General features: G+C 42.8%; 1 pseudogene; it reads left to right on the top strand.

The window, feature by feature from the left end:
* Positions 1–13119: 13119 nt before the first annotated feature.
* Positions 13120–13910, top strand: LOC105756672 (F-box/WD repeat-containing protein 12-like; annotated as a pseudogene).
* Positions 13911–14142: the final 232 nt, after the last annotated feature.

The raw sequence follows: 14142 nt of genomic DNA, 5'->3' as shown, positions 1-14142 counted from the left end.
AGGGATCTTTGGTTTAACAAGAAGAGAGGCAGGGTGATAGACTTTTGGAGATGAAGCAAGATCTATTGGATCATCTTGGCCATTTCACTGGGCCTGCCTGAGATGCTCCCAGCTGCACTGGCATATTCACTGCTGCTCAGGCTAGTCCAGTTTTAAACGATTTAAGGGTAATAAATTAAGGTCTCAATACCAGCTATAAAGAGGTGCTTCTTCCTGAGACACTAGTGAAGCCTGGCTGTAACTGTAGATGGCTACCCATGCTTCCAGAGGATGGAGAGCACCTTGCTGCCCTTCAGGCAGTGCCACACCAGGGCCCTAGAAGTCACGCCCATCCAGACAGTGGTCACCATCTAAATGAAAGTACAACTGCCATATGCATTTATCGAACTCTGCACACAACCACAGGCCACGCTGCTGAAGTAAACAACTGCATTTTTCATTCCAAAGCATCTGTGATATGCTCATTCTATACCTGTTTAAACCTAATTTGTATACAAGGTAGAACACTTACCTCAAGGAGGCTGGACCCAGCCTTGGGATGGTAGGCTGGAGTAGGGCAGACAGAGTCCCCTCCTCCTCTTCGTCCTCAAGAGTGCACATTGTCCCCACTGACTTCTAGGAAAGCATTGGAGAGTCCTAGGAGTGAGCCGCCTCAGGCCTGGAAGCCCAAGAACCAGGAAGATCTTAAGTCTTACACTCTCCACCCTACCCTAGGCCAGAAGAATGAAAATGCTCTGAGTACATTTTATCCATTTGAAAGCGTTGGTGGCATGGTCGAAGCTTAGAAATCTGCGGAGCAGGTAAAAAGGAATGGGGTTAGTCCATCAAAGGATGAGAGGTCAATCAATACTCTCTAAACAAGTCTTTACAGTAATCACTAGATTGAGCAAGCACTTACTATGCATCAGACACTGTGTCACATGCTATATACAATTTCTCATTTGATGCTAACAACCCTGGGGTACTTATCATTATTATCCTTATTTTAAAGCTAGGGGAGCTTAGGTTTAAGACAATTAATCTACCCTTATTTTCACAGCTACCCATCCACTCACCCAAGGAGCACTGTTTAGCTGCCATTGCTCTGCTCTTGGGTGATTGTGGCACTGGCATCCCGATGGGCGCACATGGAGAGACAGGGCTCCCCACTGTGGGATTTATTTCCTACAAAGATGGTAAAAGAGAAATGAAGTCCAGTGGTTACCAGGGGCGGGAAGGAGAGGGATAGGGAGCGCTATTGCTTAAAGGGCACTGAGTTTTTGTTAAGGGTGATGAAGAAGATGGAAACAGAGTGGTGATGGTCGCACACTATGGTGAACACAATTAATGAATTGTACACTAAAATGGTTGAAATGGTGTTCTGAATTAAATTGTGTTCCCCCAAAATATGTGCTGGAATCCTAACCCCTATACCTGTAGATGTGATCCATTTGGAAATAGGGATTTTTGTTATTTAATTAGATTATATCTGAGTGGGTTGGTTTCTAAATCTAATCACTTCTGAGTTGTAAAAAGAATAGACACAGAGACCGGCACACAGATTCCATAAGAGGATTGCCAAGGAATGCCCAGGACTACTGACAGGAAGGCATTGACATGGCCCAGACCCTGATTTGGACTTTTAGCCTCCAGAACTGTTAGAAAATACATTTCTGTTCTTTTAAGCCACCCACTTGTGGTATTTCTGTTACAGCAGCACTGAGTAACTCTGACAAAAGGCAAATGTTTTGTTATATATATTTAACCACGATTAAAAAAAAAAAAATCACATGTCTAATTTCAACAAGGCTGTAGTAACTATGGGATAAATTTCTTCCAGGCATCAGTATCTGATACAGCGACCTGGCTTCTGAGCAACTAGTGCATTTTTAGCTGCAGACATTACAAAAATCTAAACTGATGGTGTTTCCCTTTTTGCATTTGCAGCCAGAAAGCTCAGGGACAAATTTCTAGCTCACCTCTAGCAAAATGTGCAAGACATTAAGCCAGGTACTTGGGGTACTGATATTACCGGGTTTGTTCCTTCTGTCATTGTTTTCCTTTCCTCCCACTTTCCTCACTTAGCATTATTTCTCTCTCATTGGCACTATATGCATTTTTACAAGTCACTACAAGTAAGTTTTGAAATGAGATGAAATACAAATAAATGTTTAAAAACAAAAGGATTGGGAGGGTAGTTATAGGGTGTGTACACTTTGTGAAAAGGCAAAATTTCATCCAGATATACACTTAGGAATTGTGTATTTTTATGAACGTATGTTGTATGGCAATTTAACAATTTACAGAAATTAAAAAAAAAAAGCTCCCTGAAAGTAGAAATCAAGTCTCATTCACCTTTATGCGCCCCATGCCCATGACCCTCAGCACAGAGCTGGCACGTGACAGACATACAATGAAGAGTAGTCACCTGGACAAATGAAAATTTGAAGAAAATCTGTATATAAACTTGGAAGACTTGGAAATGTTATAAGGTCTTCTTCACCTTTCATTCGCCATTTTTTTTTTTTTAATTTGTTTCCTTGTTGGTTTAATTGCTTTCCTAGCTTTCATTTCTCCAACTACAAAAGCAATGCTAACTAGTTGCTGGAAGATACAAAGAATTGCCCTCCCCCTGCTTCTACCCCCACCACTCCCAGCACTGCCACCTCCCCGCACTCACAAGCACCAGGTTCGCCATGTTACTAGATCAACAGCCTGGTATGTATCTTTCCACTGTTTTCTTCATGCTTATTCAGATATCTCCCAAAGGATGCATGCAATCCATTGTTCAGCCATCATCCCAGCATTAGTATTCCAAGGGTGAATTACCCCTGGTGCTTGCATTCCTTCACCTCCTCCCCTGAGAGGCTTGGGGCCAAGAGGGAGTGGTTAGGGGACATTTTCCCAGGTCAAAGGAATGGCATTTCAACTGCTACGCGCATTGTCTAATTACACAAAGTAGGAGTTTGATTTGAAACTTGAAATGAGAAAGCATAAGTGGGTGAGGTATTCAGGAACACCCATTCTCCCACCCCTAATTTACGCCCTTCGGTATTTTTAACCATTCCCATTCAGCAGCAGATATCGGCTACCTCCCAGCGGGGTTTTATCCTAAAACATTTCATCTTTTCACCAGCTCAATGACGGAATTTTATCACCTTGTAATATTTACTTCTTTTCTGTACCGTCTGCCTTCCCCACCAGCATGTTACCTTCATGGGGCAGAGATTTTCATCTATTCTGTTGACTGATGTCTCCCCGGTACCTAGCACACTGCCTGGCACATAGTAGGTGCTCAAAAATATTTGTTGAATGGATTTCTACATGTTGGGGCTCTTGTGAAGGTTTCTTCTCTCTAGAAAAAGTTGAGGGGTATAAATCTGGATATTTTCCTCTTCTTTCTTCTCCTTCCTGGTTTCCCACAGATGTTACAGTCAAATGAAGAGGTGGGGATGGACAGAAATAGACTGCAGGCTCTGGCTTTCCAAGAGTTCCCAGTTTCTCAGCCTGTGGGGTCCCCAGTGAAGCTGAGAGATGTGCGTCAGCCCGTGAGAGTTACTGAGGCCTCCCACATAATCTCATTGGATCCCTAGAACATCCTCTGAGGAAAGCGGGGAAGGGGTTATTACCATTTCACACGAGGACATCGGTGAGGCCACAGAGCGACAGGAGAGAGCTGAGACCAGAAGCCCATTGCCACTGTTTGTTTAGGATTATCTCCACTGACAAAGAGAAACTCTATTTCTGCCTCTTGAGTTTGCATTTTAAAACTCCAATATAGTGTCCTATTTTTCGACCCTGGCAGGCAGTTTTCCCCAAGTTATTTGGGGACCTACAGAGTACAAAGGCAGGGGCTCAAGTTTTCTTTGAAAGATTTGGTTGATCAGCTACTTTGTTAAATGTCCCTCAGTGTGGGTTTGCTGATGTTTCCCCATGATTGAGCTGAGGGTATGCATTTTTGGCAAGAATTGTTATGTTGTTAGTTGCTGTTGAGTCGGTCCCAAACTCAGGTGACCCTATGCTCAACAGAACAGAATACTACCCAGTCCTGTGCCATCCCCACATGATCCAGAGAGTTTTCTTTGGCTGATTTTAATAAGTAGATTGCTAGGCCTTTCTTCCTAGTCCATCTTAGTCTGGAAGCTCCACTGAAACCTGTTCAGCATCATAGCAACACACAAGCCTCTACTGACACATAGGTGATGGCTACCCATGAGCTGCATTAGCCAGGAATTGAACCCAGGTGTCCCACATGGAAGGGGTGGATTCTACCACTGAGTCACCAATGCCCCCTTTGTTAAGAATATCATAGAAGTAATGGTGTGTCCTCACTGCAATACTCTTTGAAAGTGTCAGGGTCATAAAAGACAAGGAAAGACTAAGGAATGGTTAGAGATTGCAGAAGATGAAGGAGACATAACTACAAAACTCAAGCTAGTATCCTGGATAAAATCCTAGAATAGAAGAAGATCATAAGAGGAAATGCATTCAAATAAAGTCTGTAGTTAATTTTATAGTTGTTGTTGTTGTTAGTTGCTGTCAAGTCAGCTCTATCTCATGGTGACCTTCATGTATAACAAAATGAAATGCTGCCCAGTCCTGTGCCATCTTCGTGATCCACCACCCTGTTAGACTGTTGTCCTGTGGTGGCTTGTGTGTTGTTATGAAGCTGGAAGCTATGCCACTGGTATTTCACATACCAACAGGGCCACCCATGGTGGACAGGTTTCAGCAAACCTTACAGATTAGGAAGAAAGGCGTGGTGATCTACTTCTGAAAATTAGCCACTGAAAACCCTATGTAATTTTATAGTACCAATGTCAATTCCTTCATCTTGATAATTACTATAAAAAAACCAAAAAACCAAACCCATTGCCATTGAGATGATTCCAACTCATAGCAACCCTATAGGATAGATTAGAACTGCCCCACAGGGTTTCCAAGGCGCAGCTGGTGGATTCGGACTGCTGACCTTTTGATTAGCAGCCAAATGCTTAACCACTGTGCCACCAGGGCCCTAACTGTACTATGGTTATATAAAATGTTAATATTAGGGGAAGCTAGGTGAAGAGTAGAGGGGAACTCTATGTACTGTTTTGCAACTTTTTCTATAAATTTAAAATTAGTTCAAAATAAAAAAGTTTTATTTTTTAAAGGTGCTGGTTATTCTTGTTCTTCACACCTCTATTTATCTGGAAAGGGGAAGTGGGAAAGACATATAATCTTTCTAGCTACTTTAGATTCACAAAGGAAGATGCTCCTACCCCCAACCCAAAGCAGAATTGGACAACTCCAAGTAGCTTCTAGGCTCAGAATTGGATGAATGGACAGTGGTCTCTTCCTGGAATTCCAAGATGATCCATCCTGAGTAATCTGCTGAAATTTTTGTTCCCATTGACTTAGTTGTATCAATAAAGGAAGCTGGATGAATGATCTCAAAGGTCAAACTCTCCACCTAGATGGGTGGTTCCTGCTCTCCCACCTGTCTGCATGACCACCTACTTCTCTGTATGCTGGACCCTACCTAGGCATACAGTTCCTAGAGGTACAAGATGTCATCCCTCCTTCCCTACCCTTGGCACTAACTCTGCCCCTAGTTTAGGCTTGACACCTTCTGCCATCATTTAGATGTGCACCGTGTGTATATGTGCGTGGACGTACACTGATACAATAATTTTCTACTTATACTGTATAATTTTCACACCAAAATATTACTCTAATATTTTAGTAGTACTTATAAACTGGAAATTAGTCATTATCAATTGTGAGTAGCAAAGAACAAGGGACTTCCAACAAACCCTTATCTACTACAGTCATTCATTCAATAAATATGTATTGGAAATGTTCTGTGTGTCAGGTACTGTGGAGCAATGGTGAGTGATTCACTTCTAGTCCTGCCTCTACAACCCAGAATAAATGAACTCTCTTTCATGAGCCTAGACCTTTCTCATGACTCATCAAGTGGCCGGGTTTTAGTCTCGATCCTTGGATGTCCTCATGAGTGGCACTAGATGTATGCGCACCCACAGACACATAGATAACAAAGGCTAGGATTCGTGTGAAAGATGTTTTAGAGGAATAAACAAGGACAATTAGTTTTTAATTGGATATGGAGGTATCTGAAAGAAGAAAAGGAAAGAATCCTACAGTCTACCCTCCATTCCTATTTCTACATGCCCAAGGCCATATTCTAATATGAGCTTTAGATCTTGCATCAAGAAAGCATTTTTATCAATTAACCTCAGTCTCTTTTTCCTCCCATAGCTGATTAAATCCTGGACTCATCCTTGTGGTAGAAATAAAAAATAGAATGGTGCTCACTCCAACCTGAAATGAACTTGACTTGTGAGGTTCTAGACTCCTGTGAGGGAGGGGAGTGAGGAACACATTAGCTTTGAGAACAGACCCAAGGACCTAGAGCAGGTCTTCAGACCCCACCCCATTTCCGTAGATATGACCATGGTGCCTCAGAGGTCACTGACCACACTCCTCAGTCCCCACTCCACCCATGTCCACCAGACTGTTTGGGCTGCTCAGTCGGAAAGGTGATGATGAGTCCACAGCATTCACAGTCACCTTCCCTGAAGACTGGGAGAAGCTGCTTTTCATTCAGTCCTTAACCGGCTCTCAGAGTGAGTGAGATGCAGTCAGCTACCTTGTTGCCCAACACATCAGGAAGTACAGCTGTCCCACATTTACTTGGCCCGTATTGTTAATTGCTTAATAATCACGAGTGGGCTTCCTTCCTCCCTTCCAGCATAGAAGCGTGGGGAGCTTTGACATTCAGGGCTGGTGTGTGGGCAGGAAACACAGATGAGGCTGGGGAAATGTCAACCTCCTACAGCTTCTCTCCTGATTAATCACCACACCATACGACAGGGCACACCTCAGATAAGGAGCACTGAATTTGCAGTCCAGAGAGCTCAGCTCCAGCCCTAGCTCCCTGACTAATTTAGCTGTGTGACATAGAGCAAGAGACTCAATATAAGCCTCAATTTCCTACTTGCTTGAAATTTTTTTAAGGGAATGGTAATTGGAGAAGAGACTCTTTAAGGGTGGTTTTATGGGACAGTCATCAAGAACACAGGCTGAGGACCCAGACTGCCTGGGTCCACTCCTGACTCCACCACGTGCCAGTAGTGGGATCCCAGGGAAGTTACTGAACCTATCTGGGCCACAATTCCTTCAACTGCAAAGCAAGCATACTAATAGTACTTAGAAAACAATGTTTGGAAAGTGGTATATGTGGTATGTATTCAATAAATGTTAGTTGATATTATTACTATTCCAATTATAGTCATCTAATATGATTCATCCCAATAAAGGTTTGGATATGTTTACAGTTCCAAGGGGAATATTTTCAAAGATAAATAAAACATGGAATTTGCCCCCCAATACTCACAGTATTATGAGGAGACAGACACAGGCATAAAAAATTGGGGGGAGGAGGAAAGAGGGCTGCCTGTGATGCGCCCTGTAACAGAGATAAGTGATAACTCCATACGCTTACATGTGCCAGGCATTCTCCCATTTAATCCCCATAGCCATCCTTTGAGGTTGGTTCCATTGTATAAAGTGGGACTCAGTCTCAGAGAAGTTAAATAATTGGCCTTAGTTCACATAGCTTTTAAATGGCTAAGACAGGATTCAAACAGGTCTTAAGTTATTGTTCTTAAACTGTATTATTGGAGGATTGGGTAGGATTTGGCAAGGCTTCACAAAGGAAGTGACATTTGAACAGCAGTAAGATTCCACACTTTTTGTTATAGAAAAGCAGGATTTCTGGAGTATCTTCCAGCAATGCTTACGTCTTAGTTATGTGGGTGAGTTTTTAATTCTGAGTCCCAGTTTCTTCATTCCTGAATATATATAATATAATATATATATATGTATATAATATAATAATAGTGCCCATCACAGAACTGATGGGAGGAGTAAATGAGCTTATATATGTAAAGCTCTTAGCATAGTGCCTGGTACATGATGAACATTCAATAGATAATAACTCGCATCATCATCATCGTCATCATTGTCATCATCTGTGCTCAGATGCCCTTCAGCTGACAGGGCAGTTGGGACCATTCATGGATTAGAAGGAACCTCCACTTGTGTGAGGGCTGTCAAGAAGCATCCCCTGAATTCTTTGTAGAAATTGACAAGCTGATTCTAAAATTCATATTGAATTGTGAAGGACACAGAATAGTCAAAACAATCTTTAAAAAGAAGAAAGTAGAAGGATTCGTGCTTCCTGATTTCAAAATTTAGTATAAAGCAATAGTAATCAAGACAATGTGGTGCTGGCACAAAGATAGACATATAGATCAATGAAATAGAATGATAGTCTAGAAATAAACACACATATCTATGGTCAGCTTATTTTTGATAAGGGTGCCAAGTCAACTCAATGGGGAAATAATAATCTTTTCAATAAATGGTGCTGGCACAACTAGATAGCCAATTGCAAAAGAAAGAAGTTGAATCCTTATATCACACTATATACAAAAATTAACTCAATATGGATCAAGGATCTAAATGTCAGAGTTAAAACTATAAAAACCCTTAGGAAAAAAGCACAGGGATAGATCTTCAGGGGAGTCCCTGGGTGGTACAAATCGTTAAGCGCTCGACTACTAGCCAAAAGGCTGGTGGTTCAGACTCACTCAGAGACACCTTGGAAGACAGGACTGGAGATCTATTTCCAAAAGATTACAGCCTTGAAATCCCCATGGAGCAGTTCTCCTCTGAACACACAGTGTCACCATGAGTTGGAATCAACTCCACAGCAACTAACAACAACAAATCTTCATGATCTTGAATTTGGCAAAGGATTCTTAGATACAACACCAAAAGCAGGAATAATAAAAGAAAAAATAGATAAATTATACTTCATCAAAATTAAGGATTTTCATACTTCAAAGGATACCATTAAGAAAGTGAAAAGATAACTGACAGAATGGGAGAAAATATTTGCAAATAATCTATCTGATAAGGGACTTGTGTGTCCAGATATATAAAGAACTCTTACAACTCAATAATAAAAAAACAAATAACCCAATTTAAAAATAGACAAAGGATCTGAACAGACATTTATCCAAAGAAGATATACAAATAGCCAATAAGCATATGAAAAGATTCTCAACACTATTAGTCATCAAGGAAATGCAAATTAAAACCACAAAGAGATACCAATTTACACCCACCAGAATCAAAAAGTTAGATAATTACAAGTGTTGGCAAGGATGTGGAGAAATCGGAACCCTCATACTCTACCGGTGGGAATGTAAAATGGTGAAGCCGCTTTGGAAAGCAGCCTGGCAATTCCTCAAATGATTAAACGTAGAGTCACCATATCACCCAGCAATTCCATTCCTAGGTATATATGTATACTCAAGAGAATTAAAAATATATGTCCACACAAAAAAACGTGTATACAAATGTTTATAGCAGCATTATCAACCAAAAAGTAGACACAACCCAAATGTCTATCAACTGATGAATGGATAAATAAAATGTAGTATATCCATACTATGGAATATTACTCAGCCATAAAAAAGAATGCAGTACTGAGACATGCTACATCATTGATGAAGTTTGATAATATGTTTTATATAAGAAGTCAGTCACAAAAGACCACATATTATATGATTCCATTCATATGAAATGTCCAGAACAGGGACATATATAGAGGCAGAAGGTAGACTGGCAGTTGCTTAGGTCAAGTGTGTGTGGCAGGGGGTGGGTAGGGGGATGCAGGTGATAGCTAAGGGGTATGGGGTTTCTTTTGGAGATGATGAAAATGTTCTAAAATTGACTGTGGTGATGGTTGCACATATCTGTGAATATACTAAAAAACCATTGACTTGTACACTTTAAATGGGTAAATTATATTGTATGTGAATTATATCCCAATAAAGCCGTTAAAATAATTAAATTTAAAAAAATAAAGAATCCTCTCCCATTTTCCAGTCAAAATCCACTTCACAGCAGAAGCCTGAAATGTGACAATCAGACATTAATTCCTTAGGGTTAAACATCTGCCCTATGCCTGGGGTCTCCTGGTAAACTTTAAAAACCACCCAGAATAACACATTAAATTCTTAATGATTTTCAGTGAGTTAATTTGTGAAAGGCGTACATGTCCCCAGGAAGGACAGGAGGCTATAAGAGGGCTAGGAAGGTGAAGCAGAGGTAGAAAACAAGAGAAAGGCCACTCAAAACAGGACTAGGAGTACAGAGGGTAGAGTTAACCGCCGTCTCCTTCACAATTGCCCCAAGGGCTGCTCCTGCCCCAGCCTTGGGGCAGGATGGTATATGAGCAGGGCGCTCATTAGTGTGTACTGCCAGAGTCCGCAGGGCTGTGTGATGGCTCCCCCAGAACGGAGGAGTGTTTGATGCAGGCTTGTCAGCCCTGTCATCCTTCACTGGGACCTGGGGCCAAGATTCATATCTTCTGTCAGAGGCTCATCCAACACCCTGAGCCGGCCTCCACCAGGGTCCAATTTTTATCTCCTCTCCCTGGGAATGGCAGGCAATCTTTCTGGCCCTGAAGATGAGGAGACACACAGTAACGCTCCGCTTTCCATGGGAATAACTTAGGGGTTGAAATCAGATAAACAGAGAGAAAAGCGGGGTGGGTATTCAAAAGAAATGCATTAACCATGGTTTTTTTTACCTGTTTGCTACCACTTTTACACCTGCCCTCCCTCCCCCAGCCCCAGCCCAGCTTCCCAGGTAATATCACCTGGAATAACGGTAGAGACAGGGCATCAGCATGTCAGTTTAAGACACTGGTTCACCATAGGCAGTTGTCCACCAAGAGGAATTGATGCCATGACATGCCAAGATCAGACTGATATGAGAAATAAAATGCTCCAATCAAGAGAAAGCAATTTGACTTTGTTAGCTGGAAGCTCTGTATTGTCTCTCCTCCATTTTATGTCTCACTTAGTTTGACTTCTTCCCCCACCTCCCCAATTTGTCTAGTCCCTATTACGTGCTGGACAGAGGGCTGGGGGCTGGGAAATATGCAATGATGAAGATGGCCAAGTCCTTTCTCCAGGGCTGTGTCATGGGCCTGTGACTGCAAGTCTATCAAGGACAGGAATTAGGGCAAGGGGTGGCTCAGTCTTCCCTGTGGCTTCCACAGTGGCACACAGAAGGTACTCAACAGCCATCTCCTCAAAGCAAAATTTCAGGAACATCTTCCCCACAAAATACAGAAACCAATGGGAGGCTTATCTTATATGTTTTTCCCTCACCTAATCTAATCCAGACTGAAAATGTTTTCCTCATTTTTCATTAAGACTGGATAACAGTAAAGATGCTACAAAATTGACACCACATGCTTGGGCATCATCACCTTACATTTGCGAAGTCCTGGTGAAAGAGTTCTGGGCCAGATGAGTTAGTGCTGTCTCTGCCCTAAGATAACTGCATGATTGTGATCCCCTGAACCTCTCTAAGCCTGGGGCCACATAGGGCTATCTCTTCTACCTGATATATTAGGATATGAGAGGCAGCAGGACCTCAAAATGCTTTAGAACTGGAGTTCTGAGCTGGGCTCTGTGGGTTCTGCTCCCCAAACCTGAAACTGAAGAAATAAAATGGTAACCCCTAGATGTGGGTTTTGGGCCCACAAAGGGTTTTCAATAAAAGTGAATTTATTTCAACATTTAAAAATTAGGAGATTTTAGATTTTAAAATCTGGGTTTCCAGTTGTTCTTAAAAAAAGAAAACTCAAAAGATCTGATAACACTAGACCAAAGGCTCTGTATGAAAACTGTCTTCAGTAGCTGAATAGTGGCTACATCATTTGGAGTGGCCACATGCTCTCTGGGTCACCACAGTCCCTACTACAATTGCTCTTTTAGCTTACCTCCCTGGAACCTGTAGGCATCTGAATGGGTAATAAACCTGACCAGGTTACCTAGTGGTCCAAGGCTGCATGTACACAACATGGTCTAGGGACTTGTCAAAATGGCGTGGGGGCAGTGTCTGACCTCCTCCAACCCCACAAGGGGGAAGGAAAGCCAAGATAAACAGTGCAAGGCTGACTCCCATGAGGTGGAGGCCAGACAAGCCTCCTCTCTCTGCCATCTTTACCAATTCTGACACCAACCATCCCTCCCACAGCACTCTCTGCTGGGTTCGATAATTCAGTGCAATGGCCACACAGAACTCACAAACCATATTCACAGTTATGAGGGGTTTATTAGGGAAGTAACAGTTACAATTCGGACTCAACACTCAGGACACAGTTCTTCCATCAGGATAACCTCTCCCCAGCTGTGCTCGCAGGCATGCCTCTCCCTGACCCTCAGTCTCTGCCCAAAGGCACTTAGCTTTCTCTCTCCACGGGCCAGCAAACCCACCACGCCCTCTCCTGCTGGTCTCTTTTTCCTTGCTGGTGGTGGGCTCCTCATCTGCTCTGGAATTGGGTCTTTCAAGGCAAAACTGACCAATCCCCTTGGTAGGCCACAATTACCCTATCACACAAACACGTGGGTGGGAGTTACAAGACCATGGCTAGAAAGGCCACACACAAAAGTAATTAATCTACCACAGGACCTAAAGCTATAGGCACAAGATGGCCCCCTGGAATGCAAAGGAAAGAGAGTTCATTGTGGAAATGATATTCCAGCATGTTGGTGGGGGCTTGGAAAGGAGAAGCAGGTGAGGGAGTCAACAAAAGGAGCAAAAAATGTGTGAGGTCCTATCCCAGACCAAACCATTGGTGTAAGCCATTCTGACCAGAGCAAGGGTTGGTGCAGGGGAACGGAAGGGATAAGGCTAGGGATGGTAGGTTTAGCCCATACTGTGGGAAGGGGAGCCCTTAATGCCAAGTAACACTGTTCTCAGCTTTTCATGCCAGAAACTCCAGATGCAATGTGGGGCTTAGGGACTAAGTCTGCCAGGCTCACCCTACACACACTTCCACCCCCACCTACATGATGAGAGTTGAGGTAGGCGTCTGTTGTTGTTAGGTACCATCGAGTCAGTTCTAGCTCATAGTGACTCTGTGTACAACAGAACAAAACACTGCCTGGTCCTGTGCCACCTCACAATCGTTGCTATGTTTGAGCCCATTGTTGAGCCCATTGTGTCAGTCTCTCAGGAAGTGACTTGTCAGTGGATGGACAAGAAAAGTCAATTGTTTGTATTGTCTAAGCACATGCTTTATGACTGGGATGTACAAGAGGACACTATGATCTGGCTAAGCCCAACGCAGTGGTCTCTTAGTGAACATGTGACGCCCCTCCCTCAGAGGCATCTTGCATTCACTGGGGATTTGGAGAGGAACTATCAAGGTGTGAAATTGTCGGGACGGGGGTGCTCGGACTGCTCTCGCCATGTCTCAGTGCTGTTTTTCCATGAAAGCCCTTCTCACAAAGGATGGCCCGTTCCTGATGATGGGTGATTAGGAAGGTGATATTTACACATCTACAGTGCCTGAGTTAAGGTGTATTTCTAATGTTAATGCATTTAGATATCGTGCTGAACATCTGCTCTGTTCTCCTGACCAAAAAATGGAATTTTTCCATTTGTGGGAAAATTAGCATATTTTTCCAAAGGTATTTTTCACAGAGTGCTAACTGAAACCATCGGAAGGCAACACCCCACTGTCTCTCTTTATCCCCTTTGCATGTTTCTGGAATGTCTGCTGGCCTTCAAAGAAGACAAACAGAATAACAGTGATGTCCCAAAGAGACACTAACAAAAAGAGAAGAATTACCACCTTTGACTTTACAACTGAGAGGATTGGTGGCAAAACAGCCATCCAAGCACACAAGGTCACAAGTGTTCCTTTATCAGTTCATATGGAGACTAGTTGGATGCAAAACGATGGAAATACAATTGTCTTTGATAGTGGGCCACACTTGTTTCTCTTCACCATCAATGGCCTCCTGCTGCAATGATTTGAAGATCACTAAAAGACCATCTGCCACGTATGGGTGGATCCTAGCCACATCCTTACCACATCGGTGGACAATTCTCTGAATGTATCCATGCAGGGGGAAGAAGGCCGCTATCCATACCTCAGGACGGCCGTCACTGGAGCAAGTGGCAGGTGATCAGACACCAAGCTGCTACATCTCCAGAGCAATATGTGATAACATGAGCATAGTTTGTGTGGTGTCAAGAAAACTCTCAGTCCTACAATCT

Source organism: Trichechus manatus, unplaced genomic scaffold, assembly GCF_000243295.1.
Source record: "Trichechus manatus latirostris isolate Lorelei unplaced genomic scaffold, TriManLat1.0 scaffold00007, whole genome shotgun sequence".
Lineage (NCBI taxonomy): Eukaryota > Metazoa > Chordata > Mammalia > Sirenia > Trichechidae > Trichechus > Trichechus manatus.
This window is presented reverse-complemented; position numbering and strand designations above follow the sequence as displayed.